The 22,942-nt window shown below is 33.6% G+C and overlaps 1 protein-coding gene across 2 annotated transcripts in view; it reads left to right on the forward strand.

Moving 5' to 3' along the window:
• GABRG3 (gamma-aminobutyric acid type A receptor subunit gamma3) overlaps positions 1–22,942 on the forward strand; it is a 926,944-nt gene that overhangs the window by 545,100 nt on the left and 358,902 nt on the right. The gene's annotated exons all lie outside the window — the stretch shown is intronic.

Genomic DNA, 22,942 nt, shown 5'->3' on the forward strand with positions numbered 1-22,942 from the left:
GTCAGTATTCCTGTTAATAAAAGGTCTTGCCATGATGGTTAGTCATTGATCTAATAAGCATTCTTTTTAGCACATTGCTCTACCATAAGAATGCTCAAAGAAGTTAAGAAAAAATAGCCTAATTCATTTATTATATGTTATAAATTTTATCATGTCAAGGTTTAGAAAAACAAATAGGTGAGATGAGATAAAAGCCAGTGTTTAAAAAAGCAGGTCTATTTAATCAATGTATGTGTATTCCAGATGGTGTTGACTTTGATAATTACACTGAATAAGAAAAATTTTGTGTGGTTTTCAACCAATGAAATTTTTTGCTAGGAGAAACTGACTTTAGTGAACAGAACATTCATTTTCATTGAGAACAAATCTGGACCAGCACAACAAAACCCCCAAGGAGGATGATTTTGGTTGTTACCCTAATGGTCTCCTAATGAGACCAATCAGATGAACAAAAAAGAAATGGGGCCATGTTTTGCAGTTTGTTTTTTAAGAGAGAAGAAAATGAATACTTTTTTTTTCAATTTTCCTCCATTGTTTTCATATTTCTACCATGCCACCATAATAACGTCTTCTCAATTTAAACCCCAAACCATTAGGGGTTTAGGAAAAGGGTGTGTATTAGAAGGGAGGGGAAATGGTGTCACAGCCCGAGGTGTTTGGGGGAAGGAATGAGACATGTCAGCAAATGGTCTTGGAGCTCTTAAAGTCTGAGTAAGACTATTCCAATTTGGAAAACTCTCACTAATGAGCTGAGAATAAAACTTAAGTCATATGTACAGAATATCTTATCTTTAAGGTAAGCCATAACACGTATTGTATAGTAATCAGGAGAAACATTTGCCAAAGGATATGTAATGTTTATACTTATATACTTTATACTTATCACTGCAAGTAGGATAAATCTCTGAAACTACTTTAGAGACCATATTTAACAACTAAAATGGAAAGAAAATAAAAGATTGTTAAAGGCTCCTCCGAGTCTGTTTGCTTGTTTTAACATATTTCTCTGGAAAATAAGTGAGTTTATTGAGAACCTGCTATAAATTTCATGTTTATAAAAATTAATGAAGTGATTGAGAAAATAGATTTTCTTAGGCTGAACATGAAGGAATTTTCACTGAACCTAACATAAACTGATGATGATCATATCACTTTTAATGTCTAGATAATTTATTCATTGACTTTATTTTGGTAAACAATTATGTTTCTGCCTAGTTTCTGCCAAACTACTTGCCATTTTTCCCAGCAATTTTTGTCAAATAGTTCTTACCCCCAAACTTGGATTTTCATCTTCATCAAACCCTATACTACTATTTTTTGCTGTGTGTGTAACATACCTAAATTATTTCACTAATCTACCTTTCTATTTCCTAGCCAGCACCAGATTGTTTTAATGACTTACATTTTGTAATATAGATTGGAATCTGGTATCACTTGGTCACCTTCCATCACTTTTTAAATTGATTGCTTTGATAAATCTTGGCTTTGACCTCTTGACCTTTGTTCTTCCAGATGAATTTCATTATTATTTTTTCTAGTTCTTTGAAATAATTCTTTGGTAGTTTTATTAGTATGGTACTGTATATAGGTTAATTAACTTAAGTACAATTATCATTTTTATTGGATCAGCTTAGCCTATCCATGAGCAATCATTTGGTTAATTCTGTCTTTAATTCTGTGAACAGGATTATATAATTATATTCATATAAATCCTTCATTTGTCTTAGCAGATAGACTTCCAACTATATGTATTGTCTGCAATGATTTTAAATCAAATTTCTTTTTCTATCTCTTCCTGCTGTGTTTTATTGGTAATATATAGAAATGCTGATGATTTATGTGTGTTTATTTTATATCCTGAAACTTTGTCAAAATTTGTTTCATCTAATTTTTAAGTTGATTCTCTGGGGTTCTTTAAGTATACTATCATATCTTATGAGAAGAATATTGGTTTTGTTTCCTCATTGTCTATTTTTATTCCTTCAATTTCTTGTCTTATTGCTATGGCTAGCATATTAAATACAATATTGGATGGTGATGGCGATAATGGTCATTCTTCATCTTTGATCTTATTTGGAAGGCATCTAGTTTAACTCTTTTAGAGATAATGCTTGCTCTTAGTTTTAGATAGGTACTATTTATCATTTTAAGAAAAGTTCCATTCATTAATTGGCTTTCTAATGTTTTAATAGGAAGGAATATTATATTTTGTCAAAAGTCTTCTTTTTGTGTATTGTTATAATTATGTGAATTGCTAGTTTTTTGTTATTGATGTGGTCAGCTGTGCTTATACTTTTCCTAATGTTGAAAAAGTCCTGCATTTCTTGTATGAATCTCATCTTGTCGTAGTATATAATGTTTGTAATATTTTGTTGTAGTCACTTTGCTAGTATTATATTTAAAAATTTTCTCATTGATATTATTCAGGGAAATTGGCTTATAAGTTTTACTTTTCTCTACTTTAAAGCATCATTTTTTCAAAGTGAAAAGAATAGTTTTGTCAAGTGATATGCACAGGAATTTAAGAGTTAATGTCAATTTATTAGTTGAGTAGGTTTCTAGGGGAAATTTTCTGGTTTCATTAATAATCTTCTGTATGAGCCAGGGTAAATCATTTCACTTCTTTGTACTTTCGTTTTTATCACAATTCAGTGGGATCTCAATTAACTGGAACATAATTTGACTAGAGTATTACATTAATAAGAGACAGTTACTACTTTGTTTTTAGGATTGACTAATATTTTGACATCATATTGTCAAAGAAACAAATTATAAGATTTATTAATGGAGCCAGAGTGATTAAATTGAAATTTTAAAAATCTCTTATGTATGTAATCCTTTATATCGAATATATTCTCAAAATAATTCACATATCTTATTCCCCAACCCTGCTTTCTTGATAAGGTAGGAGTTGAAATCAGCTCTATATCAAGTACTTTCTTTTGAGCCACATTTTTAACAGAAAGATTATCTTCTTGTTAAGTATAATTTTTTTTCCATTCTTACCTGCAAAAAGATACATACATATATATGAAACATAGAACTAAACCTGGCATACCAGGAAGTTCTCTCAGTGAGAGCAACCAATCTATTCTTACAACTTACAGATAAGGTCCTTATAGCCCTATATTTGCTCTGGGTTCCAGACATACAAGGAAATCCTGGAATCCACAGATTTCACACAAAATAATCCTTTAAGAAACAGATAATACCATCTTAGGATACAGGCTCAAATATGAGTTATAGATGAATATGAATGCCTTATCCTAAACATCATTGAATGTATTTAGGACCACTTTTCTGATCAATAAATTAATAGCAGTAATGGACTATTAGCATTTTAAAAATACCTAAAGATAACCTTCAGATTTGCAATTAACAATAAGTAATTACAGCAGGCTGGCTATATGCATTCTTCAAAATCTGTCTAGTAGTTCTTTTAAGTGATTATCTGAAGTTTTTAACATGTAACTTGAGAAGAAAACTCTAAAATTAAAAAAAAATCAAGGTAATACAAATGAATACTTACATCTTTATTGACTTCCAAAGCAGGAAATTAAGCAGTAAAATCAAGTTAGGAAGAATGAAAATTTTCTTTTTATTAAATGGACAATTATAGGTACTGTAGATAATGACCTTGTAAACTCAGGAAGTAGGTATAATCATTCACTTTTCTGGTTAAAAATGCAGCTGTTTGAATCATACATCAAATATGTATAAAAATCAGACAAGGAGATAGGATAGTACTGTATTTGTGATTTTTGTAATAGTGACTTCTATATTTCTGCCTGCCTAATGTCAAGAGATCTGTGGAAAAGTCTCAAGAATATTAAGATTGCTTATTCAAATTTTGTGAGAGTGCATGGAAAAGAATCACACAAGATCACACACATTTGTTATGGATACAAATTCAGTTGAACACCTAATGTGTCATGCATAAAAATGAATTATCACCTAATTATAATTATAATGTAATTATAATGAAGTATACTTTTGTATTCTATAGAAAACATGAGTCTCTGTCAAAGTATGTCTAGATGTCCACACTACAGAAATGGCATGTATTTCAGTTCTAAATGTAACCATTGAAAAAGTAGTTAGCTACTTCTCTAAGCTGTTTGTGAAATATTTCTGTCTTACTATCTTTGATGTAAGGACTAAAATGAAGCTTGCATACAATTGAATTAATTTCAGTTTCTATATGTAAATATTTCTAAATTGCTTAATTGTAGTGCTAATTATTTGAATCTTCATTCCATCACCATCACCACCAGAAAATAGATGTTTCATTTGTTGTATAAAAGGCAAAGATTTGTCCTGTGTATTAATAAAATGTATCCTATATATCCGAAGCTATAAGATAGTTTATAAATGCCTCTGCCCAATCTTTAAAAATAATGTCACTGGAGCCTTTCTGGGAAGAGTAACTTGAGGCTATATACAATGTTGCTATCCAATGTATTTTACAAAGGGATCATGTGTCAGTTGAAGTCAAACTCTTCATACATGAACTGATAATTCATAAATATTTATTGAATTGAGTTGAGTGGTTCCTTTGAGATAATGTACATGAAAAAAATTATTTATAGCTACCCTTTGTGTCTAAATACTTTGAAAGCCTTGACAAGTTTTATCAAAGATTTATGCTGCTCTCCAAGTCCAGTTTATCTGATTTATCATAGAGTCATAGATTTAGAGCTGCAAAAGATCATCTGGTCTAGATTCTAGCCTAACCTCCTCATTTTGAAGATGGGAAAAATGGGGCTGAAAAAGCTTAAGTGACAACCAAAATCACAGACATGACAATCCTCAGAGTCAGGATTAGATAAATGCTATCCATCTCCCAGGAGAGAATTGATTGAGCACTTAAGCATACTTTTAAAATTTTCTTAATTTAGGGACTTTAAATTCTAATTTAACCCAGTCATTTTAGAGATGAGGAAAATGAGGTTCAGATCCATTAAGTATCAAGTCACAGAACTGAAAGCTGAATCAGGGTCTTCTAATTCCAAATTCAGACTTTTCCATCTGTAGCAATCTAATAATAACTCTGTTACTCTCTTCCAACTGATGAGGATATACTTTTAAACAGTACTTTGCTATAATCATTTAATAATTAATTAATAATAAATAATAATTTAACAATTTAATAATCAACTTTCCAACAAGTACAAAAAACATAACTTAAAGTTTAACCTACATTAAAATTTTCTCCATCATTTTAAGTCTAGATAATCCAAAAAAATCAATAAATCAAATCCTAATTAGTAGCAATTTCTGATTTTCAAATAATAAATGTTCACATTGAAATTTTAATAATCATCAATAATTCTTTATTCTATTTCCTCCATGATTTTTCCTAGTGTAAGAAATATATGTTTTATTTCACAATATGAACATGGAAATATGTATTATATGACAGTATATGTGCCATTCATAACATATCACTTGCCTTCTTGGGGAGGGGAGACGGGTGAGAGGAAGAGAAACATGGATCACAAGTCAGGAAATTAATATTAAAAATTATATTAACATGTAATCTGGAAAAATTTTTAAATCTTTTATAAAATAATTTTAATAATCAATTTATGCAAACGGATATGCATTGGATTTAGCACAGCCCTAACTATAACATTTTTCAATATAAATTTGAGAGACATTCATCTAATCATAGTACTCTAGATCTGGCAGTAGAAGGAGCCTGCAGGGCCGTCTTGTCAAAGCCCACCATCATATATTTGATGAAAAAACTCCAGAGAGGTTATAGCTTGCCTAAGGGTACTCAACTTTAAACCTCAGAGCCAGGTCCGTGTTCTTTTCACTGAGTCACACAGCTTTCTATATATTGATATAAAAATGCTTTTTCCCCCTTTCATTCTTTTCCAGAGTTTTCATTAAAATAGGGAACTTTAGGTATGGAACTCTCCTTTCCCCAGTGAAGACCACTAACTTGATTACTACTATTGAGATAAATTGCTCATTCATTTCTTCTTGAATAATCTATTGTAACTCCCTTCTCACTTATCCTCTTTTTAGGTATCTACCCCTCTAAAACCTCTTCCTACTTAAATTTTTTTTGAAGACCTAAATTAGTGCCACTTAATTAGTGAAAAGCTTTCTGAATCCACAAATGAGTGATTACTTCCTCATCAAATTTATTTTATTTTCTCTATACCTCACATTTGCATTTCCCTCACCTAGTTTGTATAAGTCTTTCTGCTATTTGTTTATGAGTTCTTTGAGGGTTAAATCTACATTTTCTTTATATCACTAATATGCAGCATATAGTGGATTGAATTTGGTGAGTGCCTACCAAAGGTATATTGAATTTAATTTATTCTAGTCCTTAAAACTCCTGAGCATGTAATGGTGGATAAATGTTATCCAAACAAAATTTATTAAGAAAAAATATAAAATCTTCCACTTTCATTAGAATGAAAGGAAAAGAACTCCTTCTGAAAAAGATTTGGCAATTTAAGCATCCTTCAAATTCAATATTGGCTCCCAAAATAGGATGTGACTCAGCTGTCAGTGGTTATTGTTACTTTAGAGTGTATATATATGTGAATCACATAGTTCCCAAAGAGATGGGAGTGAGAGTTCTACTGTATATAGAATACTTGTAGAATATTATGTTTAGTTCATGAACTACTGTTTTTACAAAGGATAAAGGAAAACTAGAGTGCAGAAAAATATGGTTGACCAAGACATGGATAAAATTCATTCTTGACAAGTGAGGATGACTTGAATCAATTAATAAACATTTATTTAACATTTCATGTGCCAGTCACTGTTATTTTTTCAGTTCTGTCCAGTTATTTGTGACACTCTTCGGGCCTTACTTGGAAAAGATACTGGAGTGCTTTACCATTTCCTTCTCCAGGTCATTTTAAATATAAGGAAACTGAAGCAAAACGGTCATATAACTAGTAAGAGACTAAGGCCAGATTTAAATTCAGGAAGAAGAGTGCTACCTAACTACTCTGGGGACAATAGAAACAAATATTTAAAACGAAGGAATTCCTCCTCTTTTGGAGACTGAATTCTCTCTTTTTAGATTTAAATTTTTATTTTGTTTGCTTGTTACATTAAAATTTCCATATTAATTTCCTAACTGCTTCCCCCCCAAGAGTAGATTCCTTAAGGGATTGTGGCAAAATCAGGACACTAATGCATTGATGTTGGAGTTGTGAATTAATACAACCATTCTGGAAGGAAATTAGGAATTATGCCCAAAGGGCTTTAAAAGAATGCATAACCTTTGATCTAGCAATACCACCACTAGGTTTGTAGCCTAATGAAAAAATTATAGCTGTGCTCATCGTGGTGTCAAAAAAATTGAAAAATGAGGGGATGCCCCTCATTTGGGGAAATGTCTGAACAAATTGTGGTATATGATGCTGATGGAATAATAATGTGCTGTAAGGATGAACTGGAGGATTTCTATATGAACTTGAAGAACCTCCAGGAACTGATGTAGAGTGAAATGAGCAGAGTCAAGAGAACATTATACACAGAAAGTGAAACACTGCAGAACAATACAATGTAATGAACTTTGCTAAAACAAGGCAATCCCAAGGGACTTATGAGAAAGAATGCTGTCCACATTGAGAGCAAGAACTGTGGGAGTAGAAACACAGGGAAAAAGCAAAAGACTTGTCATTTGTTTGTGTGGATATATGATTTGGGGTCTGAGTTTTAAAAGATTGCTCTAGTACAAAAATTAATAATATGGAAATAAGTATAAGGGTAGCATTTGTAAAACCCAGTGGAAGTCTTTATTGAATCAAGGAGAAGAAGGTAGAAGGGAGGAAAAGAAAATGAAATATGGAAACATGGAAACAATTTTTAAAAAATTAAAATTTTAAAATTTCAAACATTAAAAAAAATTTGATTCCTTAGAGAAAGAGGAAACTGTAGGTATTTAGCCTAGAATTGAGAAGAGTTACAGGGGACATGATAAGAGTCTTTAAATGTTTGGAGAGTTCCCTGGTGTAAAAGGGATGAATTTATTTCATTTGGCCTCAAGTTCAGAACTTTTATTAGTGGGTCAAAGTTAAAAAGAGGTAGATCTTGGTTTAAAATAAGGGAAAATTTTCCAATAATTGGAACTATGTTAAACTGTAAAGAATTGGATTAGGATAGATTTAATTATGATAGTCACTTATATGGGATATTAAAATAAAAGTTCTTGTTAAGTGTCAGTTGACACATATCACTTTTAGATTCCATTCTAAATTTGAGATTCTGTGAGATTCTATAATAATCAAGTGAGGAGGTGGAGTCAAGATGGCGGCATAGAGGCAGCAAAAGTTCAAACCTCTGAAAACCCTTCCTTACCAATTACAAACTAAATGCTCCTAGGGGATTGAAAATCAAACATAATAATAAGACAGAGCCAAGGAACCCTCCTGCTGGACTCAACTTAAAAGGTACACCCCTAAAAGCCAGAATTTGAGAACACTCAGGTTAAAGGGGAAGGAAGAAGGAAGGTCCTGGGAACCATCCCCTAACTAGAGCACTATGTCTCCAGGGCGGTTAGAACCTCTGGGCAGGCAAAGGTGCTGGTCTGGAGGGAGTACCTTGAGGGCAAAGCTGTGCCAGGCTAAGAGCATCAAACCTTGGACATGGGGAAGCAGTTAGAGAAAAAGCGCATAGCAAAGAGCAGGCCACCTAGATGCAGCAGTAGAGACACTCCAAATTGCCCTCCCCCTCCCCCACTTCCCAAGGTTTTCACCTCAGGGCACATGCAGCTCAACCCAGTTGTACTTAATCCCATCAAAGTCTTCAGAGGGTAGGGAAGCTAAGCTCCAAAACCCCTCCCCACAGATTGCACTGAGAAATTTGCTGACAAAGATCAAAGGGTGAAGGCTGAAAGAAAAGCCCAAAACCACACAAAAAAAAAAAACGAGAAGAGGAAGAGTGCAGGCAACTTCAGGGAGTAAAGAAGGGGTAAATATGAGTAAACAACAGAAAAAGAAAAAAGAGGGGGCAGCTGGGTAGCTCAGTGGATTGAGAGCTAAGCCTAGAGACGGGAGGTCCTAGGTTCAAATCTGGCCTCAGACACTTCCCAGCTGTGTGACCCTGGGCAAGTCACTTGACCCCCATTGCCTAGCCCTTACCACTCTTCTGCCTTGGAGCCAATACATAGTATTGACTCCAAGAAGGAAGGTAAGGGTCTAAAAAAAATTATAATCAACAGCTTCTATACAGGCAATGAACAAAAAGCAAATAGAACAGAGAAGGATGAGGGAACATCAAGCAAAAAACAACAGAATCCACAGCAAATTGGATACAGGCTTGGAAGAACTCAAAATTCAATTCAAAACACAATTAAGAGAGGCTAAAGACAACTGGGAAAAGAACTTAAAAAGTAAGATAAGTCATCTGGAAACAGAGACACCTGAACTAAAACAAGAAAATAATGTCTTGAAAGCCAAAATTAACCAGATTGAAAAAGAGACAAAGGAGATGAAAGATAAGGCAAAGAAGATGAAAGATGAGGCAAAGAAGATGAAAGATGAGGAAAAGAAGATGAAAGATGACCTCCAAAGAAAATCAGATCAGAAGGAGAAGGATGACCAAAATGCCAGGGATGAAACCAGTCTTTAAAATCCAGAACACAACTAGAAACAAGCTACTTCACAAGGCAGCAGGACACTATGAAACAAAATCAAAAGAATGAAAAAATTGAGGAAAATATGAAGCACCTCATTCACAAAACAAGATTTAGAAAATCGTTCCAGGAGAGACAACTTAAGAATCACTGGTCTACCGGAAGAGAAAAGAAAAAAGCCTGGACATCATACTACAGCAAATTATCGAAGAAAACTGTCTCAATATTCTAGAACAAGAGTGAAAAGTGGAGATTGAAAGAATTCACAGATCACCTCCTGTACTTAATCCCCAACTGAAAATACCAAGGAATGCTATAGCCAAATTCAAGAACTCTCAGACCAAGAAAAAAATATTACAAGCTGCTAAGAAGAAGTAAGTCAGATACCATGGAACTTCAATGAGGATAACAAGGGATCTGGCTGCATCTACACTGAAGGACCAAAAGGCATGGAGTATGGTATTCCGGGAAGCAAGGGAACTAGGTCGAAAACCAAGAATCAATTACCTTGCAAAACTGACTATATTCTTACAGGAGAAAGTATGGTCATTTAACAAAATAGAAGAATTCCAAACATTTGTAAAGGAAAGACCAGACCTGAACAGAAAATTTGATGCCCAAGCACAAAACTCAAGAGAATCATCTAAAACCAATTATTAAAGAGGGAAAAAAGAAAAACAAAACCAAAAAAACAAAAACAAAAATTTTTAAGAGTCCCAATAAGTTAAAATGATATGGATCCTCATTAGAAAAGAGGTAATTGGTAACTCTTAAAAATTGTCATTATTACCTGGGCAGCTGGAAGAATTACACTTAGAGGGAACAGTGAAAAACTGTATAGGATGAAATGCAGGAACATAGATATGTATACAGATATATGTATGCATAAATGCATAAATATGTGTGTGGGTATATATATATATCTATATATATATACAACTAGAGCTAAAAAAGAGGTTATTACTAAAATAAATGGGAAAAGAAACAAAATAGGGTAAATGTAAATGTCACAAAGAAGCACAGGTGGGAAGGGATGAGAATATCAATACACTGGAAGGGTAAAGAAGTTGGAGATAGGAAATACTAAACTCTGGTGTATTGAAATTGACTCAAAGAGGGAAGAACAATCGAATCCATTGAAGCAGAGAATTCATTTGCACCCTATAGGGAAGTAGAAGAGTAACAAGCAGACTGGTGGGGAGAAAAGCAGTACAAGGGAGGGAAAGGGTGGGAGGGGTAGTCTAAAAAGACTTTAAATGAGGAGGGAATAAGAAGGGATGGGTAGAAAGGGAAATAAAATAAGGGGGGAATTAGGGAGACTGATTAAAAACAAAACATTGGTATAGAAGGAAATAATGAAAGAAGAAAAGGCAGGACTAGGAGTGGAAATCAAAATGCTTGGAAATACATAGCTAGTAATCATAACTCTGAATGTGAATGGAATGAACTCACTCATAAAACATAAGCAAATAGCAGTGTGGATTAGAATCCAAAACCTTACCATTAAATACTGTCTACAAGGAACACACATGAGGAAGCTAGACATGCATAGGGTCAAAGTAAGAGTATGGAGCCAAATCTATTGGGCATCAACTGATAAAAAGAAGCCAGGAGTCCCAATCATGATATCTGACAAAGCCAAAGTAAAAATAGATCTACTTAAAAGAGATAGGGAAGGTAATTACATCCTGATAAAAGGCAGCATAGACAATGAGGAAATTTCAGTACTCAACATGTAGGCACCACATGGCAGAGCATTAAAATTTCTAAAGGAGAAACTAGTGGAGCTCAAGGATGAAATAGACAGAAAAACTATACCAGTGGGAGAACTGAACCTTCCACTATCAGAACTAGATGAATCAAACCAAAAAATAAATAATAAAGAGGTAAGAGAAGTGAATGAAATCTTACAAAAATTAGAGTTAGTAGATATGTGGAGAAAAATAAATAGGGACAAAAAGGAATATACCTTCTTTTCAGCAGCACATGGTACATTCACAAAGACTGACCTCATACTAGGTCATAAAAACATTGCAAACAAGTGTAAAAGAGCAGAAATAATAAATGCAACCTTCTCAGATCACAATGCAATTAAAATAATAATTAGTAAGGGTACATGGAGAGGCAATCAAAAATTAATTGCAAATTAAACAAAATGATTCTCCAAAATTGGTTAAAGAACAAATCATAGAAACAATTAATAATTTCATCAAAGAAAATGACAATGAAGACACATCCTTTCAAAATCTATGGAATGCAGCCAAAGTAGTACTCTGGGGAAAATTTCTATCCTTGAGTTCATAGATTAACAAATCAGAGAGGGCAGAGGTCAATGAATTGGGCATGCAAATTAAAAAACTGGAAAGTGAACAAATTTAAAATCCTCAGATAAAGACTAAATTAGAGATCCTAAAAATCAAAAGAGAAGTTAATAAAGCTGAAAGTCAAACAACTATCGATTTAATAAATAAGACTAGAATTTGGTCCTTTGAAATAAGAAATAAAAGAAAGTACTAGTCAATCTAATTTAAAAAAGGAAAGAAGAAAACCAAATTGACAGTATCCAAGATGAAAAGGGAAATCTCACCTCTATTGAAGAGGAAATTAAGGCAAACATTAAAAATTATTATGCCCAATCATATGACAATAAATATGGAAATCTAGTTTATATGGATGAATATTTACAAAAAAATATAAATTGCCTAAAACGACAGAGGAAGAAAACAACCCCAAATCAGAAAAAGAAATTGAACAAGGTATCAAAGAACTCCCTAAGAAAAAATCCACAGGTCAGTATCAAACATTAAAAGAACAACTAAACCCAATATTATACAAACTATTTGACAGAATAAGCAAAGAAGGAGTTCTACCAAATTCCTCTTATGACACAAATATGGTACTGATTCTAAAGCCAGGCAGGTCAAAAACAGAGAAATAAAACTATAGATCAGTCTCCTTAATGAATATAGATGCATAAATCTTAAATAGGATACTAGCAAAAAGACTCCAGCAAGTGATCAGGAGGGTTATTCACTATGACCAGGTAGGATTCATACCAGGAATGCAAGGATGGTTCAATATTAGGAAAATCATCCACATAATTGACCATATTAACAAGCATACTGACAAAAATCGCATGTTTATCTCAACAGATGCAGAAAAAGCCTTTGGAAAAAAAACCAGCACTTATTCCTACTGAAAACACTAGAAAGATAGGAATAGAAGGACCTTTCCTAAAAATAATAAACAATATCTATCTAAAACCATCAACCAACATCATATGCAATGGGGATAAACTAGAAGCCTTCCCAATAAGATCAGGAGTGAAACAAGGATGCTCATTATTACCTCTATTACTTAACATTGTACCAGAAGCACTGGCTGTAGCAATTAGAGAAGAAAAAGTTATTGAATGTATTAAAATAGGCAATGAAGAAACCAAGCTATCACTCTTTGAAAATGATATGATGGTCTATTAAAGAATCCTAAAGAAGCAACCAAAAAGATAGTTGAAATAATCAACAAGTTTAGCAAAGGTGCAGGATACAAAATAAGCCCATATAAGTCATCAGCATTTCTATATATTTCCAATGCATCACAGCAGCAAGAATTAGAAAGAGAAATTCCATTTAAAATCACCCTAGACAATATAAAATATTTAGGAATCTATATGCCTAGACAAACACAGGCATGATATGAACACAACTACAAAACACTCTCCACACAATTAAAACTCGATCTAAGGGGGCAGCTGTGTAGCTCAGTGGATTGAGAGCCAGATCTAGAGACGGGAGGTACTAGGTTCAAATCTGGCCTCAGACACTTCCCTGCTGTATGACCCTGGGCAAGTCACTTGACCCCCATTGCCTAGCCCTTACCACTCTTCTGCCTTGGAGCCAGAAGGTAAGGATTTAAAAAAAAAAAAACTAGATCTAAACAATTGGAAAAACATTGATTACTCATGGGTAGGATGAGCTAACATAATACAAATGAAAATACTACCCAAATTAATTACTTATTTAGTGTCATACCCATTGAACTACCAAAAAACTTTTTTACTGAGTTAGAAAAAACCATAATAAAGTTCATTTGGAAGAACAAAGGATCAAGGATGTCTAAGGAAATCATGAAAAAAAAAGTAAGAAGGAATGAGGCCTTGTAGTCCCAGATCTCAAACTATACTCTAAAGCAGTGGTCATCAAAACAATTTGGTACTGGCTAAGACACAGATAGTATGATCATTGGAACAGATATAGGGTAAGTGGTCTCAGCAAGACAGTCTATGATAAGCCCAAAGATCCCAACTTCTGGGACCTAAATCCACTATTTGATTAAAAAAAAACTGCTGGGAAAATTACGAGACAGTATGGGAGAGATTAGGTTTGGATCAATATCTCACACCCTACACCAAGATATATTCAGAATTGGTGAATTACTTGAATATAAAGAAGGGAACTATAAGCAAATTAGGTGAAAACAGAATAGTATATATGTCAGAACTTTCGGAAAGGAAAAACTTTAAAAGCAAGCAAGAATTAGAAAAAAATCACGAAAGGTAAAATCAATAATTTTGATTACATCATATTAAAAAAGTTTTAGTTCAAACAAAATCAATGCAACCAAAATTAGAAGAGAAGCAACAAATTGGGAAACAATCTTCATAACAAAAACCTCTGACAACAGTCTAATTAATCAAATTTATAAAGAGCTAAACCAATTGTACAAAAATTCAAGCCATTCTCCAATTGATAAATGGTCAGGGGTCATTAATAGGCAATTTTCAGTCAAAGAAATTAAAATATTTATAAGCACATGAAAAAATGTTCTAAATCTCTTATAATCAGAGAGATGCAAATCAAAACAACTCTGAAGTTGGGCTAACATGACAGTAATGGAAAGTAATGAATGCTGGAGGGGATGTACCAAAGTTGGGACATTAATGCATTCCTGGTGGAGTTGTGAATTGATCCAACCATTCTGGAGGGCAATTTGGAACTATACTGAAGGGCGCTAAAAGTCTTTCTGCCCTTCGATCCAGCCATAGCACTGCTGGGTTTGTACCCCAAAGAGATAATAAGGAAAAAGACTTGTACAAGAATATTCATAGCTGTGCTCTTTGTGATAGCAAAAAAAATTGAAAAATGAGGGGATGCCCTTCAATTGGGGAATGGTTGAACAAATTGTGGTATATGTTGGTGATGGAATACTATTGTGCTCAAAGGAATAATAAGCTGGAGGAATTTCATGGGAACTGGAATGACCTCCAGGAATTGATACAGAGCGAGAGGAGCAGAACTAGGAGAACACTGTACCCAGAGACCGGTACACTGTGGTAGAATCAAATGGAGACTTCTCCATTAATGGCAATGCAGTGATCGAACAACTTGGAGGCATATATGAGAAAAAACACTATTCACATTCAGAGGAAAATCTGTTGGAGCAGAAACACAGAAGAAAAACAACTGCTTGAATACATGGGTCGAGGGGATATGATTGGGGATTTAGACTCTTAATTGAACATCCTAATCCAAACACCAACAATGTGGAAATAGGTTTTGATTAAGGACACATGTGATACCCAGTGAATTGTGTGTCAGCTACAGGAAGGGTGGGAGATGCTGAGGAAGGGAACTAATATGATTCTTGTAACCAAGGAATAATGTTCTAAATTGACTAAATAAATTAATTTAAATTAAAAAACAAGCAAAATAATATAATATATAATATAATATGGATGGAACTTAAAAAAATTACTGAAGATATTTTCAAAACAAAGATGAATTACAGAATAAAAGAGGCTGTGTTATGTTATCAATTATGACTCAGTCCAACAGATGGAGTAAGACCTAATCCTGAGCATTTGTAAGTGGAAATGATGGGACAGCATTGTAAACAAGAAAAAGGAAGTATGGAATAAGCCAGCTAGAAAGAGCCAGGTTTTGAAAAGAGGTTATATTCTTTTTCTTCTATGCTGTAGTTTACTTTAAAGTGTTTATTAAACTTAACGAGACAGGAACATAAAAAAATAATTAAGTGACAATCTATATGCTACATTTTTACATTTGTAGTGAAATGGAAAGAGCACTCAGGTAAAGATACCCTCAGTAATTGTTATCCCTCAGTCTCATTTTACTTAGTCTAAAAAGGGCTAATACATATATAATACATAAGTAAAGAGTGAGAGGGGACCAAAGACTAGTAGTTCAAAACCCTCATTTAATGATGAGATACCTGAAATGCAGGAAGCTTAAATGACTTGAAAATGATATGAAGTTAGTAATCATCAGACCTTTTATGCATATCTCTGTTGATTCAATGGTGTGTGTGTGTGTGTGTGTTTTTTTTCCTACTGTGCCATCATCTTTATGGACAGCTAGGTGGCACAGCAGATAGAATGCCAATTCAGGAATCATCTTCCTGAATTAAAATCAGACCTTAGACATTTCCTAACCATGTGACCCTGGACAAATCATGTAACCCCATTTCCCTCAGTTTGCTCATTTGTAAAATAAACTGGAGAAGAGAATAGCAAATCACTCCTATTTCATTGCTGAAAATAAAAAACCCAAATAGAGTCATGGAGAGGCAGATATGACTAAAAAGAAACTGAATGACAACAGTAGCATCATTGTCATTTTTATTATCATTACTGAATCATTTAATAATTGTATAGCATTAATTATAATCCCACAACAATCATTTGGATAAGAGAAAGATTAAAGTGGCATCATTTGTTAGGTTTCATGTGAGGTAATGGATAGCTAAAACTATCCATTTCTGTGCTTGAAGAATGCACTCTGATCATTTATGCCTTTTTTATCTATTGTATAATTCATGATAGAAAAGTGAAACAAGAAAACAAGAACTAATTGAGATGAATGCAGTTGATCTGGAAAGAAAATTAGTTAATCTATGGCTTCACAGCTGGATATTATTAACAGTGACTAACTAGGTGCCAAATTCAATTATTTCTCTGAAACCAAAGGAGTGTAAGCATAAATTTTTTTCTCCTTTGAAATCTCAGTATCTACAGTTAAAATATATTTTTAGACATTTTTGCCCTATCTGAACCCTACATTTTAAATTTTGTAGAACCATTGAAATAAAATATTTTAAATTGCTTGTTAATCCTTACTACAAAGAGTACTAAAAACCAAAAGGCTATTTAACAATACTTACAAAATAAAAGTTTTCAAATAAATGTTCCTTATGTAACATTATAACAAATATCATCCTTTGGTAAAAAAAAAATAGTATGATTTTTTATTACTAAAACATTTAAAAATAATTAGGAAAAACATTGTATACTGTAGCTTGCTTTTTAAGACATTTAACAAAAATTTTGTAATATGTGGAAAATATATCTTCCTCCCCTCCTGAAACATTTTTTGGTCTTTTCCTGGCTTCCATTAAGTCTCAGTTGAAGTCCTAAGTCCTGCAAGAATCCTTAATCTTGATTTCTTCTCTCTCAATTCATCTCCAATTTATCCTACATATGTCTTGCTTTCACATAGCTAGACATACGCTGTCTCTCCCATTAGACTATGAGTTTCTTAAGATCAGATATTTATTTGTATCCCCAGTTCTTAGTAGAATGCCTGACATAGTAAACCCATAATAGATGCTTGCAGACTTGACTTTTTAAAAAATCAAATGATTGAAAAAGTATGAACTATGATTTTATATTCATTTTGTATAATTATTTGCCAGTTTATATGTATGTGCTAAATTAATTTCATTTCATTACATATTCACTTTTAAAAATCAGGATAATTATCCTAGACCTGCTACTTTATTCTTATATGCATTCATAATTTTACTTTTTAAATGATTTGACATAGAGGGAGAATTTCATCATATAGTGAAGGGAGCTTATCAGTTTTGAATCTGGGACACTAGACTATAGCTAATATAACAGGTTTGGGAATCATTGGTCTTCAAAGTTGGTGTTAATGCTTCTGGGAGGATTGTGCAATGAGTCAGTCTGAGACTGGCAAGATAGGTGACATCCTTCCTTTCCTGGAGAAAAGCCAATCATTGGTCTTATTTCTATCAATAGTCATAACCAAGAACTCTTGACCTCTACTCAACTATGTCCTTTTTCCATTCTCCTAACCTCCCCTACTTCTGAACTAGATTTTGGCTATTTAGGGAAGTTAGAATCTAATATGATACAGACATCTGCACAAGTATTTTCAAAGTTGTCATTAAGAAAATCTCCACATTCAACCAGAGATAACTTAATAGCTGCATTGAAGCAGACACAAGCCAAAGTATGTGGAGGTCAGTACCCATCAATAAAAACTCTAACTCTCCGATTTTATTTAAGTTCAGGGAGAGGGAATTATATAAAATAAGCTGATATGGATGGATTGTTACTTGCCTCAAATATCACAACATTATCTTCGCAAATATTCTTCTAAATGTTCCTATAACCACTGAGAATAAGAATATCTTCCTTGTCTCAGTTCTTAAAACTTTAGTATCTTCTTCAACTTTTCACTCTCCCCCATCTCACAAATCCAGTCAAAGGAATACCACTCCAGGTGAGGACATTATCATATGCTAGGACTATTATGTGGTCTCTATTTGGTCTCCCTGCATAATGCTCTCCAATCCATCTCCTATATCATTGCTGTCAAACTCAAATAGAAATGGAAACCACTGAAGCTTACATAAGGATTCCATCAGGACCCATATTGACTTAATTTTGAAACATAATATTATATATGTATTTTGAATTATTTTGTTAGCTATTTCTCCTGTCTGGACACCCTGGACCTTCCTTTTGACACTTCTATTCTGAGGTGATTATAAAGTAATTTTCCTCAAATTCAAGTCTGCCCATGTTATCTCTGATTCCAAAACAAACTCATTCCAGGGATTCCCTTTTTTCCCTAGATCAAACTTCATTTCTTCTATAGCTCATTCTTTTAAAGTTTCTATTTTCACAAGTTTTATAATATTTATCATAATTAGGAACAAAACCACCCTGTTTAAAGAAAACAGTTCCAAACCAACTCTCTTAATGGATGGCAATTATTTATATGACTTTTTAGAGTCACTGTGTGAGGCAAATTTTTCTTTAGATTGTATCTCTGCAGGCTAGAGACTTCTGGGACCTTAATGACTGTTTATATTCATAGAAGTTTTATTCTCCTCAATCCCTCCATTTTTACACTGGGCTATTTTGTCCCCCAAAAGCAATCTGGTGACCCTTCACTTAGAAGTATTAGCATAGTAGTTCCAGATTTACTGTAGACACTAGATGGGTTTCAAGTGACTGCAGCTCAGAACTCTCTAGCTAAAGTAATCAGATAAATTTGTCCTTCCCTAAGAGCAAAGATAAAAAGGCCTTGCTGCCTGAGGCAAATTCTAACTCAGTTCTTCCTCTACTAACACTATCCTACTATGCCAAGCTGCTGGCAATAAATGCTTGTGGGTGGATTAGAAGCTAAAATTCAATCCTATAATCAATTTTGAGCAGTTTCTGATTCTACTCTTCATCAACTTATATACCTGTTGCTTCTAACAAAGACAGCCAGGTAGAAGAGCTTATTGTATGTGACTACATATCATCATAAAATTGTACTTTGTGAAACCCCTTTGGACATATTCATAGAATTCTAGTCTTTGAGAAACACAGCTTGAAAGGTTTATCTAAGAACTTACAAATATAGAATATGTCTTCTACCTGAATTTAAATTCTGAATCTTTCACCCTTGGGAATTGAGATGAATTACATTATGAGGAATGTACTGTCTTTTAAACGCTATTTTGTGAATTATATATTGCCTTATTAAGCAAGCATCTTGAAAACTTTAGTTACTTTTTTATTTCTAAATGCCACTGGGAAAATTTAAATTAACTACACTGTTTCTTTATCAAGGTAATAAAAACAATTTCTAAGATTAGGCAATAAAAAGAAAGGAAAAGAAAAGTTGTCTTCAGACAAACTGATGCACGGGGCAGATCTATTTGGGGATACTGTGTCTATGGGATTCCTTACATTTTCAGTTAGTTCTAAGTTGTTAATGGATATTACATTTGTTAATGGATATTATAATGGTTATTTAAAAAGTCAAAGGGAATAGTTATATCATTCAGTTCCTGCCTCTTGGTTTTTTTTTCTTTTTAGAAGAAAGACAATCCTTTAGAGATAGTCTCAGACTAAGAAATTATTAGAATTGAGAGAAATCTTAGAAGACAGATATCTAGACCAAGCCTTCTATTTTTAAATATTTAAAAAATTGAGTTCTAGAAATTTTACACTGATATAAGTGGCACAGCCTACACTAGATCACCAGACTCTTCAATTCCAGTATAGTGACCTTTCTGCTATAACAGTTTAAGATTTCAAACTCAAGTATCTCTCCTAAATGAAATTATTCCCAATAATTACATAAAAACACACATGCACACACATATTCAGATTACTTATACACATATTTATATGTATACAAATTATTTCCACTAATAGAATACATATATCTTTTAATCATAATTCCCAATTAGGTATAGATACAATTTATAATAATCATTTTCTGATATTTTGAGATCCATGTTCTCTCCTTTCTCCTCACCAAAGACAGCAGATAATAGGTTGTACATATGTTTTCATATAGTACATATTTCTATGTTTTTCATGATGTGAAAGAATGCATATATCACTTACACTATAGAAAAACCCACAGAGGAAATAAAATGAAGAATGGTACTTCATTCTGCATGTAGTGTTCATTAGTTCCTTCTGTCATAATGGATAGTCTTTTTTGTCATGAGTTCTTAGGCCTATATAGTTGTATTGTTGATAATAGTAAAGTCATTCACGGTTGATCATTGTATGCTAATGCTGTGACTGTGTACAACTTTCCTCTGGTTCTGCTCTCTTCATTTTATATCACTTCATAAAAAGTCTTTCCAGATATTTTTGTGTTTGCTCTGTTCTTCATTTCTTTTGGCACAGTAGTATTCTGTTACAATCACATACCACAACTTGATCAGCTATTCCCCAACTGAAGACATCCCTTCAATTTCCAGTTCATTGTCACAACAAAAAGAGCTACTATTGTGAATATTTTTGTACAAGTAGTCATTTTACCCTACTTTGATTTTTTGGGGATCTAGACCTAGTAGTGATAATGCTGGGTCCAAGGATATGCACAACTTGATGGCCCTATGGGTATGATTAGAAATTTCTCTCCAGTATGGTTTTATCAATTCATTGCTGGGAAACCAATTGCATATGGCAATCTGATAGATCGTATTATAAGTGCTGTAGACTTTCCTAAAGAGGTGACCATAATCAAACTCATGGAAAGGACAGGGTATCCCTAGGGAATGACAGAGCAGACATAACATCAAAATATGCTGCTAGGTTTGGTTCCCACCGTGTGCTGAATTTCTCTCTGATTGAAAGGCATAATCTCACTGAAGCCTTTGCATAGTAGGTCAGTAAAGCCACCTAATTTGTCTGTGTTAAGAGGGGAATGCGTTCTTCATGAATACTTGAAACAGATACAAGGTAGGATTAAAGAACTGAGGAAACTGGGTTTGCTTGTGTAAAGAATACCACTAGATTTTTCGTTGCATGAGATAAAACCAGGTGATAAGGTATATGTGAAGAACTTTAATAGAGTATCTCCTACAGAACCAAGATGGATCTGACCAACTACGGTTGTCATGACAACCCCAATGTCTATTAAGGTTGATCATAGAGATCCATGGTTCCATGCTTTATATGTGAAATTGTATCACACCCATAATACTGAGTAGCCCTAGGAAAATAATAGATAAGCAATAACAGTCCCTATTGAAAACACGGGAAAGCACATGAGAGCCACCAGAATACAGAAGAGAGAGCCCTGCATATGTTGTAATGATAAAAGGATAGCACCCCTGACGATATGCAGCCAGTAACACAGACAAAAAAAGAAAACTTGCATTTGAAAGAGTAGCAGCCACAACGAATATATATGATTTTTATACTAAGTCTCTGCCGGCCAACCATAATAACTGATTATAATTAATAATAATAATTCTATCCCCAAGAACTAAGTACAGTAGCCATCCAAGAAATGATTACAGTAACCACACGATAAACCTCTTTGAAAAAAAAATTCAAATCACTATTCTTAACAAAATCTTGAGAACTTATGCAAAATGCTCACACACATCCATGACAAACACATGTTCAGCTTACTTGCAGGCACAAAGATGTACATATGCAAATCTTACCCTCATGCACAAAGATGTACACATATAATCTTATTTTCAGACATGAAGATTGATAAATTCTGACATACATTCACGAAGAATCCATCTTACTTCCATGCATTTGTAAATTTCACTCTCACTTGCATGCACACGTAAAAACCTGACTTGCATACATGTTCCCGTGTGTTCTGGGTTCCTGATTATTCCAGAGGATCCTGATTTAAAGAACACGTCTTCAATCAAGACTGGAAGATGAAGAGTGGCATGCTGACCAGAGAGGAAGACAGAGTTCTATAAGCAGCATGAAAGGACATGGAAGGACTTTGGAACTTTGAAATTTTGGAACTTTTGATCATGAGGATATGTAAGAATTTGTCATACATGTTAACATCACATATATATACATGCACATGCTACATAGACCACAGTTTAGGAAGATATTTCATGGAATGGGTAAGTATACAACATGCATAATTGCATAACAAAAAGACACACTGATAAAAATTTCTGTGGAAAATTCAAACAAATAAAGACATTTCTTAACTGCATGAGTTTGCACAGAAATCTAGAATTATATATATATATGTAATTACTAATTGACTAACAAGCTAACTTTATGGAATAGTTTATTAATATTCTAACTACTAACAATAGTGACAGCCTAGTGAATTTGTTTAAGTCTTAGGAAAGCAGAGACTGAAGTATAGAGTTAGATTGCATTGTTATTGTAAGTTAGCATTTGTTAGTGAGATCTTTGGGGGGACTTCTGGAATTAATCTGAGAAGAAATTAACTTTTGTTGGTGGTTTTGTGTAATTGGAAAAGAAAGAAGATTTAACAGTTGTCCTCTATCTCTCTGGCTGTCTCTGAGTCACAGTTGTGACTGGACTGACATTTACCAAACCCTCCTAATTCTCCTTGTAGACTAGGGACACCCGTCTCTCTTAGGGACACCCCTATCCTTCTTACCTCAGTTCTCCATCCAGTTGTTCCCAATAAACCCCTTTACTTGAGAAAGGAAGACTGAAGAATATTTCTCTGAAATCTCATAGTTCCCCTGAGTTACTTAGAAGGTGGCTGACTAAGATGGGGGAGGGGAAAGGGAGGCAGA

Source organism: Monodelphis domestica, chromosome 8 (assembly GCF_027887165.1).
Source record: "Monodelphis domestica isolate mMonDom1 chromosome 8, mMonDom1.pri, whole genome shotgun sequence".
Lineage (NCBI taxonomy): Eukaryota > Metazoa > Chordata > Mammalia > Didelphimorphia > Didelphidae > Monodelphis > Monodelphis domestica.